The sequence below is a fragment of the Grampus griseus genome (genome assembly GCF_964374135.1).
Source record: "Grampus griseus genome assembly, chromosome: 16".
NCBI lineage: Eukaryota > Metazoa > Chordata > Mammalia > Artiodactyla > Delphinidae > Grampus > Grampus griseus.
The window spans coordinates 50,865,517-50,887,026 of record NC_139010.1 but is presented as its reverse complement, the minus strand read 5'-3'; positions in this window follow the sequence as shown (position 1 = coordinate 50,887,026).

Genomic DNA, 21,510 nt, shown 5'->3' with positions numbered 1-21,510 from the left:
AGCTGGGAGGTCTCTGGTGGAACAGTGTCCTGAACTTTGCTCTCCCACCTCAGAGGCACAGCCCCGATGCCTGGCTGGAGCACCAAGAGCCTGTCCTCCACATGGCTCAGAATAAAAGGCAGAAAAAAACAAAGAAGAAGGTAAAATAAAATAAAGTAAAATAAAATAGTTATTAAAATAAAAAATGATTATTAAAAAATTTTTAAGTAATAAAAATAAAAAAGAGCGCAACCAAACCAAAAAACAAATCCACCAGTGATAACAAGTGCTATAAACTATACTAAAAAAATAAAAAAACAAAAAAACGAACTCTAGGACAAATGGTAAAAGCAAAACTATACAGACAAAATCACACACGGAAGCATACACGTACACACTGACAAAAAGAGAAAAAGGGGAACAAAAAAATGTCATTGCTCCCAAAGTCCACCTCCTCAATTGGGGATGATTCATTGTCTATTCAGGTATTCCACAGATGCAGGGTACATCAGGTTGACTGTACAGATTTAATCCGCTGCTCCTGAGGCTGCTGGGAGAGATTTCATTTTCTGTTCTTTGTTCGCACAGCTCCAGGGGTTCAGCTTTGGATTTGGCTCCGCCTCTGCGTGTAGGTCGCCTGAGGGCGTCTGTTCTTCGCTCAGACAGGATGGGGTTAAAGGAGCCGCTGATTCAGGCGCTCTGGCTCACTCAGGCTGGGGGGCGGGAGGGGTACGGATGCGGGACGAGCCTGCGGCGGCAGAAGCCGGCATGACGTTGCACCAGCCTGAGGCGCGCCATGGGTTCTCCCAGGGAAGTTGTCCCTGCATCGTGGGACCCTGGCAGTGGCGGGCTGCACAGGCTCCCGGGAGGGGCTGTGTGGAGAGTGACCGGTGCTCACACACAGGCTTCTTGGTGGTGGTGGCAGCAGCAGCCTTAACGTCTCATGCCCGTCTCTGGGGTCCTTGCTGATAGCCGCGGCTCCCCCAGTCACTGGAGCTCCTTTAAGCGGCGCTCTTAATCCCCTCTCCTCGTGCATCAGGAAACAAAGAGGGAAGAAAACGTCTCTTGCTTCTTCGGCAGCTCCAGAACTTTCCCTGGACTCCCTCCCGGCTAGCCGTGGCGCACTAGCCCCCTTCAGGGTGTGTTCATGCAGCCAACCCCAGTCCTCTCCCTGGGATCCAACTGAAGCCCGAGCCTCAGCTCCCAGCCTCGCCCGCCCTGGCGGGTGAGCAGACAAGCCTCTCGGGCTGGTGAGTGCTGGTCTGCACCACTCCTCTGTTCGGGAATCTCTCCGCTTTGCCCTCCGCACCCCTGTTGCTGTGCTCTCCCCTGCGGCACCGAAGCTTCCCCCTCTAACACCTGCAGTCTCTGCCTGCGAAGGGACTTCCTAGTGTGTGGAAACCTTCCTTCCTTCACAGCTCCCTCCCACTGGGGCAGGTCCTGTCCCTATTCTTTTGTCTCTGTTTTTTCTTTTGCCCTACCCAGGTACGTGGGGAGTTTCTTGCCTTTTGGGAGGTCTGAGGTCTTCTGCCAGCATTCAGTAGGTGTTCTGTAGGAGTTGTTCTACGTGTAGATGTATTTCTGATGTATTTGTGGGGAGGAAGGTGATCTCCACGTCTTACTCTTCCACCATCTTCGAACCTGCCTTTTAGAATTAAAATTTTGTTAAAACTGATTTGTTATCTTCACCTTAAGACTAAACTCAGGATTAAAAGGGTATTAAATCAGAGTCAAGACATCAGTGGGGGTAAATGCACTTTCCAGTACACTAGAAATCTGAAGGCAGAGACACGAATCAGGGACCTGTGGAGAATGACTAATTTCTATTAGAGTGTAGAGCATAATTTTTATTAGAGCACCTATTAAGGCATAGGTGTGATGCTGAATTTTTTTTTAACTTGCTAATATTTTACTTTTTTCAAATTTATCATGAATATTCTTTTTTATTCAAGTATAGTTGACTTACAGTGTTGTGTTTCTGGTGTACAGCAAAATGATTCAGTTATACATACATATATTTTTCAGATTCTTTTCCCTTGTAGGTTATTACAAAATACTGAGTATAGTTCCCTGTTCTATACAGTAGGCCCTTGTTATCTATTTTATATATAGTAGTGTGTTTATGTTAATCCTAAACTCCTAATTTATCCCTCCCTCACCCTTTCCCCTTCAGTAACCATAAATTTTTCTATGTCTGTGGGTCTATTTCTGTTTTGTATATAAGTTCGTTTGTATTATTTTTTTTAGATGACACTGAATTTTAAGAACAAAGGAGCCTTCTGTAATTCTCTAAAACAAAAATGATACTTGGTGTTCTTTCTGAAAAGAGAATTCTAGAGTAAACGATGGCAGTGGGATAGCAAAAATTGAATTTCTTACATTTGGGGAGACCCTGGCTTGTAAGGACAATGTGATTAGCTACTGAATATCTTACGAGGGTTGAGGCCACCCATGATTAGAAATGCTGCTTCTGTTCCTGTCCTGTATTGCCACCATACATTTGGTATGTTTGTGTATTCTTGGTTAAACAAATTGGAAATTTAATCTTATGGTAATGTTCGGTCCATGAGAAGAGCTGCAGAGATTTATCTAGCATTCTATACAATTACATTAGCTATAATTACATAAAGAATAGCATCTGGCTACTATAAATTATAGTTCTGTATTTTTCTACTATGGAATTGACTTCAAGTCTCATTTGAAAATAATTGATAAAACCCTAAGCAGTGTGGGCAAATGAATTTTAACTTTTCTGATGTGGTGGTTTTATTTTCTATTGCTTTCCAGATATTGCTGTGTAACTCAGGGCTAATATTTGCATCTCATGCTGTATCGTTTCTGTTTCAAATAATATATGTGCACCTCAAACTAAATTTTGCAGCTGGAAAGTCCATGACCAAACAAGACTTAGGCGTGGCTGCATCTGGGTGCTCAGATGAGGTTGCCCAGCAATTCCCTCCTCTTCCTCTCTCCCTCCATTTGTTTCCTTCCTCTCTGGCTTCTCTCTCCTCTTTTCCTGATTCCCTCCCTCTTTGTCTTTCCTTTTTCTCAGTATGGACTTTGTTTTTATGAGCTCCTTTTTCCCAGAAAGCAGGAATGATAGTGACCAGAAACTCAAGATTTAGATGGTACCTAGAGCTCTTGACTCCAGAACAAGACTGATGCTCTCTCTTTAGTTACCTACATGACAAGCCTTAGAGATGATCTAATGGGGCCATAGTGGTCTGATCAGCATGGTCAGATGCGTGAAGTACTCCTTGGCTAATCCCAGGATGAATAACCTGTGGAAAGGTGAGAGGCAAAGTCAACCACACTGAAACTACAAGGAAGGTGTTCGCCACAGCCAAGGGAAGATCTTTTATAAGAAGATAGTCATGATAGATCACAAATAAGATACACAATTCTGTGCATCCCATACTTTTCTGTGCTGAAGTAGCTTTTATATCAGGGCCTTAATCAAATAATGCAGAGTTTTCAGCATCTTGGTCTGTATTTGTTTCAAGTTCAGACTTTAAATGCTGTCTCTAATACTCTCATTATTTTCACTAATATTAGCTCTATAAATATGTCTCTGACTGAGTAGAAGGTAAGAAGGGCATTTCTCCTCTAAAGTATTTTGCAGAAATATCTGCTGATAATTATTGAGTGACATCTCGCGCTTCCCGTTTGTGGGAGGGGAAGTTTGCTGGATGCTTCTCTAGCTAAGTATTCTTTGGCCATCAATTAAAGGTAGGTGCAGCTTGAGGACCGGTGGGCTCTTTGCCATCAATTGATCTGAGGCAAATTGTAATCTTCCCAAGTAGAGTTTGGCTTTCTGCATAATCTCATTCAAATTGTATGCCTTTGTCTTACCTCCATTTAGAGACATTTTTAATTAGTATTAGTCCCAGTAATTACTGGCAATTCTTTTTCGATTTATTTCTATTGCTTATAAAGTGCGTCATTCAGTGCCACCACAGTTCAGTCTCTCAATTCTGAGGGTGGGCAGAAATAAGCATCTCTGTGCATGAGCAGCATATCGTGGGGGAATTGCTAATTTCTGATTGGTCACATTCAATTTTGGTTCAGAATTCAATCAGTGATATACATTCATAAGTTGTAAATTTTGATAACCTTTTAAAAATAAAGTTTAATTCTTATGATTTATGCAGTGGTTCTTACTTTGAATAGCCAACAAAGTTAGATTCTGAAACAGTCTTTCCTCTCTTAAGCTCACTGCGAAATACGTGCACAACGTGTGTGTGAATCAGTGGATGCATGTTTGCAGTAAGCTGCAGTTGAGGGTTGAGACAAGTGGTCCCACTGAGGTGGTGGGAGTGAAGTGGGGTGAAGGGGGAGTCCTATCGTTGCCGCTGGCTCACCGTGTTGCCCCCCCCAGCCTCTCTGTTCAGCTGCTCATCAGTGCATGGGTGTAAGATCCAGTCCTTTTGAGAAAAGGATTACTTTTGTAGTAAGCCAAACTATCTTACTACTTATCGTTTCATGTCTTCTGTTCTATGGACTACAGTAGCGCTTGTAATTTTAATACTATTGGACTTTTTATTCATGAAAAATATAATTTTGCTTATATGTTTTTGATTATGTATTATTTGATATAATTCATATGGTACATAAAAATGTAAAGGAAGCATAAATCTCCTTTTCAGGTTATCTTGAGAAAACTACCTTTAAGATTATGATGAGGATTTTTTTCTTTTCTTTCCTTCCTTCCTTCCCATAGTTTTACATAAATGGGGTGATAAATGCTGATTTTTGTCATTATCTGAAAATATCATGAACCTATTCAGTTCATCTACTAAACTTTTTTATGATAAAAATGTTTCATAGATTCGGTAAGTTATTTGTGTTGTGATCAAATGTCATTAATCTTTTTAAGCAACTACTATCTATTTCAGTAATTTTGTTTTCCCAAGAGTCCCCTGCTGTAGATTGTCTCTACATCTCTCTATTTTCCTCCTCTCAAGCTGAGTTAGTGCGTGACACAAAGGAAAATGACCTGAGGCTCAGGTAAACAGTTTGGTCAGTCATGCTAGTGATGCTAGTAAGCCCAGCAGAAGCTACGTCTTGGGGCTGGCTGCCTATTGGACAGTGCCAGCTGCATTAGCAAGCATTCTGTTCTGTCAGTCTCCTCTCAAGGCATCTGACACAGGCCCCTTTGCTTCCCTTCCCATCAGCTATAAAGTCCTGCATTCTCCCAGGTTTATTATATAGAGAACTCAGCTTACTTCCTATTTGCTCTGAAGGTCCCTGAAGACCAGAATTCTTCCCAGAGTGTTCATGTAGGCCAGCTCTGCCCTTCCTCCCTGGAATCCTCAGAGTTTACAGGACAAGTTCTTTCCAGGAAACTCTTGCTGATCACCCCAGGTCTCGCTTGCACTGGGGTCCATGCTCTCCTGCAGCACAGAGGTGGGAAAGTTCGACCTCTGTGTCTGGATCCTGGACCCTGCACCCTCCCTCCAAGCCATACTCAATTTCCAACTCCAGCAACTGTCTGCTGTAGTAGAAGCAGTCCACTGGAGTTGTCCTGAGAGGGTGGCTGGGCTTCGAGTCTCCAAAATTCCCAGAATGTCCCTGCAACCAAATACAGGGGCGTTTTCTTGTTTAATCTTTACAACAACTCTATGAGAAAACATTTTTATCATCACTAATTTAGTTAGTTGTTTATGAATCTCCTCCTTCAGAACTTTGAACTCAAAAAAAAAATGCTGAAGGAAGCAAGAAAGAATAGCAGTGATAGAAGATATTTCTTCGTTTGGAAGCTGAGTTGAAGTGCCACGATGATGTAATTTCATTAGAAGGTAAAAACCTAACGTCCAGTGTCTACTTCCCAAATGATGAGAAAACGTGAAGTTTCAAAGTTGTTTATGGAACTCTGAATGATCTGTTGACGTGCTCTAGCTAGAAGGCGTCTTTCTTTCTTGCATTTTCCTTCAGTAGTCTCTCTCTTAAACATAGGAATGTGCTATCATTCTGTTCTGGATACCCTAATACATCACAAAATTCTTTCCTACTGAGTTTCCATAGTGCTATATAATAGTTCTCAATACGCAACTGGAAGCAGCTGCTACTGTCAGAGTCTGGATTTGGCATTAGACTCTGATGTCCTTGAGGTCTGGTCTCTCAGTCATTCAGTTCACTTGAGTATGAGTTTCGTAAATGGTGAGGGTAGACCTGTACGTCCCAGTTTTACTATGAAGATGAAATGAGAGTCCATATATGAAATCATTTTGAAAACTAGACTTCTTTGGCTGAAGAACACATATAACCCTTCCATTCCTTATAGACTTTCTCCTGCCTCTCCAGGCTTTAGTGCTACTTTGTATTACATTATATAGCTTTGTCTCCTCCAATAGACTTTGAGGTTCTCTTGGGCAGGGAATGTATCTTACTGTTTCCTGAGAGCCTAAAACTATGCTTGCTTACAAAATGAATGAGTGGATGAGTGACTGAAATTAGTTATGTCATGCTTCTGCCAAAACTCCTCCAGGGACCTGAACTGTACTTAGAAAAACAGCCCACCCTCCCAGTTGTGGTCTACAGTGCACCTGGTAACCAGGACACGGCTTATTTTTCCAGCCACTTCTTGGCCCACATCACTCTACACCAATTCCTATTCTTTGACCACACCAAGCAGAAACTAATCTGTTTACTTATGTGGAAGTTGTATACATTATATACAAATCTTTCCTCCTGAACATCCCAGAATGCTGATCTATGGCTCAAACGAAATCAGCTCCAGGCAGCATACAACCATGTCATGAGTTTTGAAATGTGCTTTTGGCAACAGAGATTCATTTCATGCTTTAAGACCAAGAAAGCACAATATCACCCAAGTCTTCCCTGGAAATGTTGGTTTCTTATGTATAAAATGAATAGATGATCTCCAAAAGGCCTTTCTGAGTCCACGATTCAAATTCATTTTTGAAGGATAATAATGCTTTATCTCTCCTTACTGATTAATTCTAGGCAGTATGGAGCTAAGAGATGATAAGATTATACAGTGAGGTAATTATACAGGCCGTTTCTTTTTAGTTGACTGAGGCGACCACAGTGCCTTGCATTTAACCTCACAATTGTAATGAAGCTCATCTTATCATATTCTCCATCTTTAGGGGAACTTCAAGGCTCGGGGAAATCAATAATAAAGAGCTTATCCGCAACTAATCTCCTCCTTGGTAGTGAAAATACATACGCCAGCTGGGAGAGTGAGTTTCTTTAATGCTCAACAGTGTCCTCACAGATGTAACTTTTCTTTTTCATGATCTGGTACCCATCATGGGGCTCTGACTTTTAACTGACTTTGCTTTCTTCCATGCCATCAGCACTTGGCCATTTTCTTTCCTCTTTTCTTCTGTAAATATTTGATCAGTCTTGGGTCAGTCTTGTGCATTGTGGCTTTCTGAAGTGCCTGCTTGATCATTCACAGAAGCTCTAGATAAGCGCCCATCTCAATCTTAAACTTCGTCTTGCCTGGAATGATTAGGGTGTTTTGTTTTTATTCTCTTGCGGATATCATAGCACAAAGAAGCTTGGCTTGGGGTAGCAAAGATCTGAGTTTCATTGACGATTTCTGTGACCTTGAGCAGCTAACTTAATTTTCCTGAATCTCATTTTCCAATTTAAAAAGTCTTATAGGTAGTTACGAAAACGAGTATTCTGTTGCCTTTCTAGCACCTGGTAAGGACACAATGATTTCAGGTTCCCCGTTTCTTAAAGTCCCTCTCCCACCTCCTTTTTTAAATTATGAATTCTCAGGCTTCATTTTATCACTTTGAACTTTTACCATGCTTTGCATTTCTTTTTTTCCAAATAGATGATCCCAATTCAAATAATATTTCTATAATTAAAAATCTTTAAGCTATTTCTAAATCTGAAGATGAGGTATACAATAAAAGGGACATTTTATTTTAAAAAAACAAATTGCTATTTATTATATATTCCCAACCCTAACCACCACTTGTCAATATTTTGGGGTTAAGCTATTGTTTACTCCTGTTTAAAAAAAAATAAGTTTGAGGAGGATTGACTAAAAGTTTGCTCTCAGTCAAAATGAAACAGCTGTGATCTACCAAGAGGGAATCTAATAGACGGTTAAGAGCAGAGATGCTAGTGCTGAATGAGTAGTGTCTAAATCCTGGTTCTATCACTTTTTTGGTATGACCTTGGAAAAGTTACCTAACCACTGGGCCTCAGTTTCCTCATCTGTAAAGTGGGAATAAAAAATAATTCATAGAATTATCATGAGCATGAAATGTGTGCATATATGTAATACACACACATACCTAGAAGAGTCCTAGAATGTAGTAAGCACCATATAAGTGTTAACTGTTTTCATCATCAGCATTATTCCTATTACTATTTCTAGTTTACTATGCCCACTGTAATTGATAAAATAGTGTATTAAACAATATAGAAAGTTTATTTCTGGTTCACATAAAAATCCAAGCCGGTAGGTAGTCAGAGGGGAAGAGACCTCTCTGCTCTAGGATGTTGTCCAAAGACCCAGATTTCATCTCTTTCACTGATCTCCTATTACCTACGGCAGGGTCCAGTAAGCTTTTTCTGTAAAGGGCTAATGGTAAATAGCTTAGTCTTTGTAGATCCTGTGTTTTTTGTTGCAGTTACTCTACTCTGCTGTTGCAATGATGATATATAAATGAATAGGTGTGGCTGTGTTGTTGAGCACCCTGACCCAGCATGATGCCCTCATTGATATGATGAGCGCTGTCTTCGTGCTGCCACAGCCATTCCAGCCTCTGGGAACAGGAAAGGAAGAAGCAGAGGGCAACATCCTCCTTTTAAGGGAATCAGCTAAAACTTGCATACTTCAGTTGTCACTGATGTCCCATGGGTTAGAACGTAGCCACATGACCATCCCTGGCTACAAAGGAAGCTGGAGTGTGTGGCTTGATTGCCATAGTCACAGCTGAAAGCGGGGAGATTGTAGTACAGGAGCAGAAAGAAAGAATGGATATTGGGAGACAATTATTTCTCCTATAAGTTGGACTATAAATGTTATAGTGGAAATAAATATTTCCTTGGAGAAAAAAATAATGAGCAGTATGGTTCTTTATAGAGTATAATATATATAAAGCATGTTCTTATCCCTTTTGAAATTTGATATTTTCAACTATTCTCTAAAATAGGCGAGTCTTATTATTCTCAGTATCTGAGATAATATTAAACCTCAGAAAAGTTGAGTTTTCTCAAGGTCACATTGCTATTTGTTGAGTCATGGCTTCAGCTACAAACTTCATGTCCTTCCTGCTTCATCTAAACTTCTTGAAAAGCTTAAACTATTTTGTTGATTATTATTGGGAAGTTACCAGCCCCTGCTACTCTGTGATGAAACAGGAACAATCATGGACAGGAAAGATATTGGATGTTTTAGTTTTCTATTGCTGTTATAACAAATCACAACAATCTTAGTGGCTTCATTATACAAACTTGGCACCTTACTGTTCTGTAGGGCAGGAGTTCAATGCAGATCTCACTCAACTAAAATCAAGATGTTGCCTGGGCTGCATTCCTTTCTAAGCGCTCTACAGGAGAATCCCTTTACTTGCCTTTTTCATTTTCTAGATGTGGCCTGCATTCTTGACTTGCGATCCCTTTCTTCTACTTTCAAAGCTAGCAATGGCAGATGATTGAGACCTTCTCCTGTAACATCTTTCTGATCCATTCAGATGGGAAAAGTTATGGACTTTTAAGAACTCATGTGAAAGATTGGGCCCATCAGATAATCCAGGATAAATTTACCATCTCAGGCCCATACCCTTAATCACATTCTCATAATTCCTTTGCCGTGCCAAATAGTATGGTCTTTCATGGGTTCCAGGGATTAAGGTGTATGCATATTTGAGGGCCATTATTCTCACCAATTTGGACAAACTTTTCTTTCCACCTTATTTTCTTCACATCTTAATAATTGCGTCCTAAAAATTGATAAGACGAAGTATAATATGTGGTTCACATAGTTTGAAAAATTCTGAAAGAACAGGTAGAGTAATAAGACAGTCATCATTAGGGTATGATATTAGCATAAAGAAACTAGACAGGAAAAGAAAATCGGTAGCCTGATGTAGACTCAGATGTAGTTATAAACTTCAGCGTAACTTTATATTACCCATCACCAAACATTAATGAATCAAAGCTTTTCTTTGGCTGAAGTGTATTTTGCCTTATGAATATAAAACTTGTGTTTTGTTTTTTTTTGTGGATATAGGATCAAAAATAGAGTTGCAAAAACTACAACTGCAGGCCTATCTCTCATTTTTCCATCCAAACTGTGAACACTCTCTTTAGGCTGAAGCCAATTTTCCTGTTTCTGGGTACCTCCAAGCTCCTAGTCTATGCCCTCAGTCCCCAGCATGGCGCCAACTGCATGCTTTCTTCCTAAAATTGAAATTTCATATAAATCTCTCTGGTATATAGACTGTAACCCGTGCCTTCATGTTACATATGTTTACTACACCAGGACCTGCAATCACAGCAAAAATCCTGATACTTATCATAGTGTAACAAATCTGGATTTTAGCTGTAAATTTGATAAAATAATAATTTTGGGTCACTGATTATAATACCAGTAATAAAACCTGTTTGGCTGAGGAGAACAACAAATACAAACATTTATCAACCCTTCAAGGGTAAGCATACAAGGGCACTGGATTTGGCATTTGTGCAGAGGATAAATCCCCAGACACCATCCAGTTGAGCTAATTCACCACAAAGGAAAAAAAAAAAAATCTTAAAATGCCTTTCTCATAGGAACAGCTCAACATTCTTTTCTGTATTCTATTGGCCTGTAAATCCTCTACAGGAAAAAAAAAATTACCTCAGGATGCTATAGTCATGAATTCTTCATCTGAAAGAATGCCTTCAGTTAGAATATCCTTGGCACCAGTTACTATTACACAAAATAGTTGATAACCAGATTCCTTTCAAATAAGGTAACAGAATAACATCCCAGTTTACAGCCTGTGATTTCTCAAGGATCTGTATTTACCTGAAGGTAACATTTGAATTCCTGTACTAGAAGTGTGTGGCACGTACAACTGTATAGTCCTAAAGGTCTAGATTCGAGGACTTAAAAATATGCAGAGCTGGAAATGATCTTAGACATTGTAGTCAAGTGTCCCTAAGTCCAGCCGTACCTCACAATCTATGTGGAAGAATTTAAAAAACATGGATTCCTGGGACCAACCAGAGAACCACTGAACCAGAATCTTTGGAAATGAGGCCAGTGGATTAAAATATGCAGCAAGGTCTGCAGATTACTGGTCAAAAGCAGTTTCATCTACAACATTCCTGACAGTAGTTTATATGGTGTCTCCTTGTACATCTCCAGTGATGGGAACTCACTAGCTCCTGAAATAGCTGTTTGCATTTTCAGAACATACCAGTGCAGGATGTTGTTTCTAGCTTTCAGTATTCTGTCTTAATCTCTACTATGTGCTCATTTATATCACAGAAGTTAGGAAGCTAAAACCTGCCTTCCCAAGATTTCCTTGCAACTAAGGATCCAGATTTGACATAGATTTCACCAAATGTCCCTTCTGTGAGATTTGAAGAGAGAATGGAAGAAGAGGCTTCTTATCTCTAGCTTCTGGTTGTATGTGCTAGCCAACAAGAATGTGATTTTTCCAACAGAAGTCTCCAAAGTTCATTTTCTAGTCTTTTGGCTGTCAATAATTAGTGGGTTTAGGGGCATCTGACTGCAGTCTCTGGATTGCTGTTCTGGGTGTCAGTTATGCAGCTTGGCCGGTATTGATAGGCTGCTGTGCAGTGAGTGAATGCTGCACAGTGAGATGCAGGCCAGCATAACTCCAGTGGTGACCTCAGAGGTAGCAGCTTCTTTAGGGGGTCAGTTCTGTGCTGGTCTGGAGACTTTCCAAGAGGCTGACCGGGAGCCTGCTCCTTCAGCCTTCCAAAAGCAATGTCAGCACTTAATTTCTTGTGCTAAAGCCATTTCATTTTATAAGGAAACTAGAGCCCAGGGAGAGAACTGACTTGCTCAGAATTACACATCTTTATAGTAGAAGAGTTACGACAAGGATCCAAGCCTTCTCACTCCCATTCGAGTGCTTTTCTACTCAAGCCTGCATAGCTAAAGGAGAAAGAGTTCATGCGGGGCTCCAGTGTCACTTCATGGGTGTGAGTGATGTGTATGTATGTTTCTGTAGACATGCCCGGAGCATTTGTATGTATCAGAAAATGGGAGGAAGTGAGTTTGAGTGTGTGTGAGTGCACATCATTGTCTATACCTTTTACAGGTCAGTTACCTTCTGATATCTTCCTTTAATATAAAAGCCTTGTGGTGATAGAGCATTCAGTCCTCAACATCTTAGTATTATAAATTTATCAGATTGATATTTTTCCTATGCAGATACCAGGGTAGCAAAGGGTGTTGGGGATGCAGCTGGGATTTGACTCAGAAGGGATGCAAGAAAAAGATCAAGGAAAAATAGAGCTCCCAGTTTTGACCTCTAGCATCTACTTCATTGCTTCCCTTGACCTGTTTCAGTCTTCTCCAAGGCAAAATTGATAGATGAAACCAATCCTGTAATTATCCCAGGTGCACCATAGTACTTTAATTTCAACAAAGGGTTAGTGCTCCTGGCAGGTAAGAAGAAATGTGTGCCTTAAAGTAGAGGAACATGGATTAATAAAAGAAAGGAAAAAATCACAAAAAATGTTGGAAGAAAAATGGTTCAGTTAATACTCTTTGCAAGCATTTGCCCAGTACACTTTCATGAAGTATCTGTTATATGCAGGATACTGTCAATAAAGATATCATATGAGCCCTTGTTCAATGCCTTGCAGAAATTGAAAGTTTCTGGTGGTTTTCTAAAATGTTTACTAACCCTAGACAAGAAAATCTGGCTGCCCAGCAAGAGCATTTCTAGGTGAACCCCTGATGACCCCTATTGATCACAGCTCTCCGTTCAGTTATTCAGTATAGAATTTGGCCTGAGATCAACAACAGAATACATCAGTGAACGATTTACCAAATATTTCTTCTACTTTTGTAAAAAATCAGGCAATTGTCTGCTCTCTATCTTTTCCTTTTCTAGTCCTCTGATTTTTAATGTTCCCTTTGAGTGGATCAATATACTAATTTGCAAGTTTTCTTAGTACCCTGATTTGTAGTTAAGGAACTAATAAAACACATTTATTGGGAACTTTGTGGTAGGATAGGCACTGAGGCTTCAACAGTGAACAGAGAGTACAATGCTTATGCTCAAAGTTTTGACCTTCTAAATGAGCAGTAATTAAGTACAATAAATTGTGATGTTACAACAAGGTAACCCAGCATGTCATGGATACCTAAAGCCAGATGGAAGTCCTCCCAGAAACAGCGATAGAGTCACTGAAGCCAGACCTCATGTAGAGCAACCAGAACTCTTTTATATCCTTCTCACTTACTTTCCTTTTCAGTGTCCTTATTTCAGTGCTAGTTCTACCTTTCTCACTATCATCCTTTAAAGAAGACAGTAGTGAGGTAACAAGTGAGAAGTTTTGATTATTTTTTCTTATCATCTAACCCTGCACTATCTTAATCAGTGGCCTATCAAATTTTTATCTCCTTGCTCTGAATATAGTTTACCTCTCCCCACATCCCTTTTTTTGTTGCTTTAAGCATTTTTACAATAATTGCTCATTAGGGAATCTATTTTCCTTGACTCTTGCTACTGGTCTGAGCCATTCCTTTATAGTTGGGTGTTCTACAGATATTTTTTGAATATCAGTCATGTAGGATCAGTCACTGTTCTAGGAACCACCAAGGAAGTAGCAGTGAACAAAACCAAGTCCCTGCCCTCCAGGAGCTGACCTATGGGGATAAAAGGTAAAAACAAAGTAAAAAATAAAAATATTACATGTTAGATGATATGATAGGAAGTGCTATGGAGATAAGCATGAGGGGAAGACTGAGTGTCAAGGGTGGAGGTGGCAATTTTAAAAAGAGAGCCAGGGAAGCTGACATTGGTTAGGTGACATTTGAGAATGACCTCAAGGAGGTGAAGTATTTTACTCACTCTCATTTTTATCCTTGTTTCTATGCTCTTTCTTTCATTGTTTATACCTAAACTAAAAAACAATTAAAAATCATTGTTTATTACAAAACCTTATTATAGAAAACAATAGAAAATACATACAAAGGAAAATTGGAAATACTTATATTCCGCTCCTATACCTAGGTGTGTGTGTGTGTGCATGTATGTGTCTGTGTGCACAGACATAAAAATGGGATCAAAATGTACTTCCCCTTTGGAACCTGTGCTTTTCACTGACATTATGCCATGGACATTTGTAACAACATTTTGAATAAGTAAATAATCCTCTATTGTTGGGCATTTAAAAATAACTCAGAGGAACAATCTTGTAACTAAATCTTTGAATATATCCATCACTAAACATTTTCCTACCAGAAATTTTTAGAATTGTTGAGACAAGTATATACAGTTGGCCCTTGAATAACATGGGTTCAAACTGTGTGGGTCCACTTATATGTGGATGTTTTTCAATAATACTACGGTACTACATGATCTGCAGTTGTTTGAATTTACTGTTGGGGAACAACATATCTAGGAACTTTGGAGACGGATGTTCTGACTAAGTTATACACAGATTTAAAAACATTTTTTCTTTTCCAGTATGGTTTATTGCAGTATATTGAATATAGTTCCGTGTGCTATACAGTAGGACCTTGTTTATCCATTCTATAGATAACAGTTTGCATCTGCTCATCCCCAACTTCCACTCCATCCCTCCCCCACCCCCCTCCCCCTTGGCAACCACAAGTCTGTTCTCTATGTCTGTGAGTCTGAACTTATCTATGAAACAAACATTTGTGTCGTATTTAATGTTCCACATATAAGTGATATAATGGTATTTGTCTTTCTCTGACTGACTTCACTTAGTATGATAATCTCTAGGTCCATCCAAGTAGGTGCAAATGGCATTATTTCATTCTTTTTTACAGCTGAGTAGTATTCCATTGTATATATGTACCACATCTTCTTTATCCATTCATCTATCAATGGTCATTTTGGATAAAGAAGTTATACACAGACTTTTGACTACACAGAATGGAGGTGCTCCCAACGTCCACATTGTTCAAGCGTCAATTGTATTTTAGCCTCTGATACATACTTTTTAAATTGCTCTCCCTGAGATGAAAGAGCCCAAAGTTGGAGGATGGTGCTCAGACGTAGTTTCCGAGAAACATCAACATGTGGGGCTAGAGCTGCTATGGCCATATGGACTCCACTTCAAAGTGAAGGTGAGCCTTTAGGTGGGACAGGCAGCTGGAGGTTAAGGACACACTGTACATAGCTAAGGAGGCTCAGGCAAATACCTGGAGTTAGGGAAAGGCCAGCAGTTCCTTTAGTCGTGTCCTTTGTCTTCTTGTGGTCAGCGAGGCACACCTGCCTTCATGAAGGCATTTTCCAAGATTTTAGGATATAGAAATAATAATCTTTGTAGCCGATTTACATACTTATAGATGCATATTCCCGAAGGCCAAAACCTCCCTGTTCAATCACCTCACTTAAATCGTTAAGCCAATATAATTTCGAATATACTTAGCTTTATGATGTCTTTTCAAAGAAAATGATTTATTATTCTGAAATGCCTTTGCCATAAAGATGTGAGTAGACTGAAAGTCTTTAAGCCTCAAGAAGGACTTATTTAGAAAGTCTATAATAAGTAGTTCATATGGTTCTTGAAACTGCAAACCAAAACAATCATGAAAAAGTGCCTTTCAGTAAAATAGTGTATGTCTCTTTTCTACTATCTTTCTGCCCAGTGAACAGAAAAAGGATGAGGCCTCAGTGCAGAGAATTTGCTGTCATGGTCACTACAGATGGATTTCTATTTGTGAGGACCTGACAAAGGAGGTCCTTTGTCAGTGAGGACTGACAAAGCAATATAAATGTCTTAAAAATGGCCTTCTGTAAGTGCCTTGAACAGGCACTTGCTAACAAAACCTAACTTCTAAGGGGTTTGGGGAATATAAATAAACTAATGTGTGTGAAGTGCCTAGCACATGGAAATACTCAAATATATTGGTTGTTATTACCATTGTTATGATGAAGTTGTCATTATTAAGATATGAATGTGAGCCAGTGTCAGCGATGATGTCTAAATTCAGCACAGACTCTTCTGATGACTCTTTTGCAATTATTTTTTCCCATCTTGAATTTCCATCTCCTCGATAAGAAAATATGAGGGGTGGTCAAGATGGCCTCTGAAACACCTCCCAGCTTCAAATGTTGTCTTCCGTTAGCTCTACAATGTAAGAAATGTTTTATGGTGTTTTACATTCACTTTTTTAGATAAGCTTTATGTCATTTTAATTTGGGCCTGTTGGAGGTGAGTGATCCCTCTGTATTACTCTGTATTATTTATTTCTTCTTAACTGTGTATGTGCGTGTATTCATCGCCTGCTTCAGAGAGAAAGGGATGGAGTTATCTATAACCAACCACAAAATACCAATTTTCATCATAAAATATTGTGTGAAGAAGCTGCCATCTTGGATACAACAACTCCATGTTTTTTTCAGGAAATTAAAAAGACAAAAGATTTGGATGCAAAGTAGTAGGTAGCAAAGTTTGTGTGGAAGGTGAGACAGGGGCACTGAGAACAAGCGTTTTGAGCCCAAGGAGTTTTGTTTCAAGCTCCGATCCTTCTTCATCTAACAGTTCCCATTCCTGTAGCCTTGAGGAGTTTTAACCATCAGCTTCAGGAAGGCATAGGGTGTCTTGGTCATGATCTTTGAGGTGAGTGGGAGAATTTGAAACAAATGTTTTAGTGGAAAGTACTCCTTTGAGTTTTTTTTTTTATCAGCACAGAGTTGTTTGTCTTTGTTTTACTTTTTTTTAAACGAGTGTGTGTGTGTGAATATATATATGAAAAGTACTATCTTCATTTTTCCTCCTTTCTCTGTATTTCATCAACAAATGTAGTGTTTTTAACCTGTGCATAGTCAACTCTATCAATTCCAAATTAGAAGAAATCCAAATAATAATGTTTTCAGGTTTCTGGGTTAATATGAAGAAAATTAGTACAAACTGTATATCTTGATTTGCATAGAGAACCTCCAAAATATTCTACCATTCTCTAGTTTCTTCCTGAAATTTACTTCCTTAGGTAACAAAAACTTTTAGACTTTTCTAACGTCTGACTCTGAATGCAGATCACCGGGGTTCAAACAGACACCACTTGGTAGATTTAAAATTTGGGATAAGTCACTTTTCTGTGCCTATTTCCTCATCTGTAAAATATGTGTCATTGTAGGGAATCACTGCATAGGAAACATGGTAAACACTTAATAAATGTTAGTTATTACTGTTACTTTATGCACAAGAGCAATCTTAACTGTATCTGAAGGTCCTGTTCTCCCATCAGGGACTATAAGTTTGCATTCTCATTTAACCACATGGCATATTAAATACAACCACTATCTTAGACAATAGCTCCATGTTTTTTGTATTATTTAAAATACCTAAGTATTTAATGAGAGTATGCTGCTCAAAAATCTTAGTACAATGTTCATTAAATATTTACCCATTTAAAAAATTTGATCTCATTTGCATCTACGAGGTTCAAAAAAAGATGTTTCTAAGAACAATTATTTGAAATATGTATATTAGTAGATTAAAAATGTAAAATTATAGCAGAATAGAATGTTCTTATGTGATTGAGTTTTGTCTGAAACCACCTTGAGAACTCCCTAAATGTACTTTTACTCCAATTACCTTCCTTACTGCCAGGATTTCTAACTGACAACTCCAATCAATGTGTCTTGTAGCAGAATAATAAATGCCCCCCACCTCCCGAAAGATGTCCATGTCCTAATCCCCAGAACCCATGAATATGTTACCTTACATGGAAAAAGGGGCTTTGCTGATTAAGAGCCTTGAGATGGGGCGATTATTTTGGACTATCTGGGTGGGCCAGTGTTATCACAAGGGTCCATAACAGGGAGGTAGGAGGGTCAGAGTCCTAGAGAGAGTGGGTGATGCTATACTGCCGGCTTTAAAGATGGAGGAAGGGCTCTATGAGCTAAGGTATGTAAGGGACCTAAGCAGCTGGATAAAAGAATGGAATGGATTTTCCCTTAGAGCATCCAGAAGGAAAGCAGCTCTACAAATACATTGATTTTAGGACTTCTGACTTCAAGAGATGCAAGATAATAAATTAGTGTTGTTTTAAGCCCTGAAGATTCTTACAGCAGTGGAAACTAACGCAATGTCGAGTAGCTTCGTTCACCTGTATGGAAAAGGACGTTCTAGAGGATCCCTAAGTATCATGAAGAACATAATCTTATGGTCAATAATTGCATTTTGTGGGCCATTGAATGCCTCAAGAGATTTTGTTCTTAAAATTGCAAACTTTTCATCTTCTCTAGGACAGTTTTATGAAGCTATTTATATTTTGGATCATAGGGCATGTTTAAAAGTCTTTCTCACCAAAGGATAAAATGCATATTTTATGGTCTAAAGTGTCGCTCTTTTCCTATAACACTGAAGTGAAAATTTGCATCTCCTAGAAGTAATGTATTTTCATTAATCTCCAGAAATGTAGATCATACCCTAAAGGATACTTTGACTTTTGAAAGGAACAAAAGTGATGAAGTATAGGAGTTGGTTTCTTGTGGACCATTCCTTTTGGATTTTCTCACTGGGCTCATGCCTTCTTCATTGCCTGGGGATAAATGAACCACCCATTTTGTTTGCCAGGGCAGAATAGGGCATCAGAGTGTAGTCCCTGAAACACATCCTTGAATGATGGCTTTTGCACTAGAAATTCAGCTCTGTGACACTGTGGCCCAGTCACCACCTGTATCCAGGTACTGGTCTACCTAGATATGCAGAGAGTTTTAATTAAATGCATGGTATTTACCATTCTGCCTTAGTTTCCTGTCTGATGGTTTAAAAAAAAAAAAAGCCATATGCAAGCTAGTTAGAACTGAAGTTACTGAAGAAGAAAAACTGGAGATGTATCCCTCCTTTCCTGTTAATTTTCATTATTCCTCCTTCAATCCTTAAATCTCCTAACACAAGTCCTTTTTCTTCTTTATCTCACCTTTGATCTCACATTGTCAACATAAACATGGAGATTTTTCTATCTCAGTCTCTGTTCAGGGTTGCAAGTTTACATGCTTACAGGGGTCCAGTGGGCAGCACAAATAAGTGAGTCAGGCGGTAGCCACTGAGTGGTGGAGATGATGGTGAACTGAAGCCCATATGCCCTCTCAAAGGGGTTAGCTGCTCCCCAGTTAATTTTTGGCATGTTGAAGCATAGGAGTAGTGTTGCCAGATGTTCTGACTTTTTAAAAAAGAGAAGCCAGAATCCTTTATTTAATGTCACCCAATTTTTATACTCTGTGGATCGGACCTAACTTCCCTAGAATGGATTCAGGCTGTGGAAGGATAAGACCTTTGTTTATAATATTTCTATTTTATTTTAATTATAGAAATGCAGTGTTTTCTGTGTTACTTTCTCTTCCTGGGACCTCATTTATTAACTCTCGAAGGATTAGAGTATGCAGTGGCAGTCCCTAGGAATGTCATTTAAAGAGAATCTAAGAGCATCAAGAAAGGAGTCTTTGAAAAAACTGCAGCTAAACTGAGGTCTGAGGGATAGATAGAAACTGGTTGAATAAAATAGGGGGAGGTATATATGTGAGATGTAGGAGAGTTCTAAGAGCAAATAGTAAAACAAAGTCACAGAAAAGAGGGTACTATACTTGAGAAGGAGCCAAAGATAATTCAGTTTGGCTGGAATTTAGTGTGAGAAAAAGGGAATCATAAGAAGTGACCCTGCCCTGGTAGGTAGGTGCCAAAATGGGGGGAAACCTCCTGCGCTGTAATGGAATTTAGCTTTAACCTGAGGCGATAAGGGACCCATCCAGTTCTCTCCTGAAGCTACCATTCTTCTCCATCCCAGCAATGCTTCTCTAATTTATTTGTTTGTCTCAAGGTTACCCAATTCTTGTGTAATGGTGAGCAAATTGACGACTGGGGCTTGGGGTGGAAGGCAACCTGAGAAAGCTCATTTGTTGGGCCAGGGATTTCCCTGGAGCTAGGGACTCAGTCACTGGACCAAATTAAATTGGTCTGGAGGCCCTGTTGCATGAAATGTAGAAGAGCTCTTCCTTGGAGCAAAAACTGATTGAGGCATATTAGTTTTCATGGCGTTTCCAATGGCCATTAGAGTATCAACACAAGGAATGTGAACTCTCTGATGGTATCTGTGGTTTTGGACTTATGCTTGGTGTGGCTCAAAGAAGAGACCATGTAGACATTAACTATGGGCATTGCGAGGGGGCTGACATATTGAAACTTTTCTGACCTATTTCCTAAGGCAAAGGCGAATGGCTTCAAGCCTTTGTAGTAACCAGACATCTAGGAAAAAAGAAGGAACTAGCAAATGAGAAGACCATCTGAAATATGGAAAACCAAGTCAAGCAGCAGTCTGGTCATGTAGAAGTAGGTCATTCTATTAACAAAATACATAATTTTATGTTATTTCACTGGTTCAAGATGTGTTATGCATAATAATATCCTAATGGCTATTTTCTGGGCTGTAGTCTAATCATTTTCCTAGACTGAAATTGTTAGAAAAATGATGACACCAAGTGACAAAGGTATTGCCTTTATCATTGAACAAGCCAGCTAACTGCTCTTTTTCATAAATGAGAAACATTGGGTGTAAATTAGTTTGAAATTAGCATAATTTGCTGTTTTTATTTTCAGTATGCAGGAAATAGTATACCAAGCTCCATTATGAGTTGCAGAATGATTTCATTAGCATAACTGAAGCAGATGCTATTTCTTGAGATAATACATAAATGTGTGTTCTACCATTTTTGGATTTTTCTTGTGTTGCACTGTTTGTAAACAGACACCTTAACAATGAAGTCCAGAAGCATACAGTCAACAGAATAAAAGAAATTAAAAAATTGCAGCCAAGTTAGACTTTCCTTGGGAAGCACCAGGTTGGAAAATTAGTCATTTTTCTTGGCAAATTAGCACAATATAATTGGAATAAATTGTTTCCTTGAATATCTTAGCACAGTGACTACATACCTGTAAATATCTAGACTTTATCCCACTACTATATACATACTTATGTACATATTTTCTTTACATATGAAAAGGTACATATGCCTCTAAATAAAATGGCATGGAGTCCTCTGTCCTAAATTATATTCAAACTTTAGGTACTTATGTGTCTAAATCTGATTCCTTACCCTAACTTTCAATGTCTTTTTTTTTTTTTTGTGGTACGCGGGCCTCTCACTGTTGTGGCCTCTCCCGTTGAGGAGCACAGGCTCCGGACGCCCAGGCCCAGCGGCCATGGTTCACTGGCCCAGCCGCTCCGCAGCATGTGGGAACTTCCCGGACCGGAGCACAAACCCGTGTCCCTTGCATCGGCAGGCAGACTCTCAACCACTGCGCCACCAGGGAAGCCCCTCAATGTCTTTTATAAATTACTCCTCTCATCATATATAAAGCTAAGTA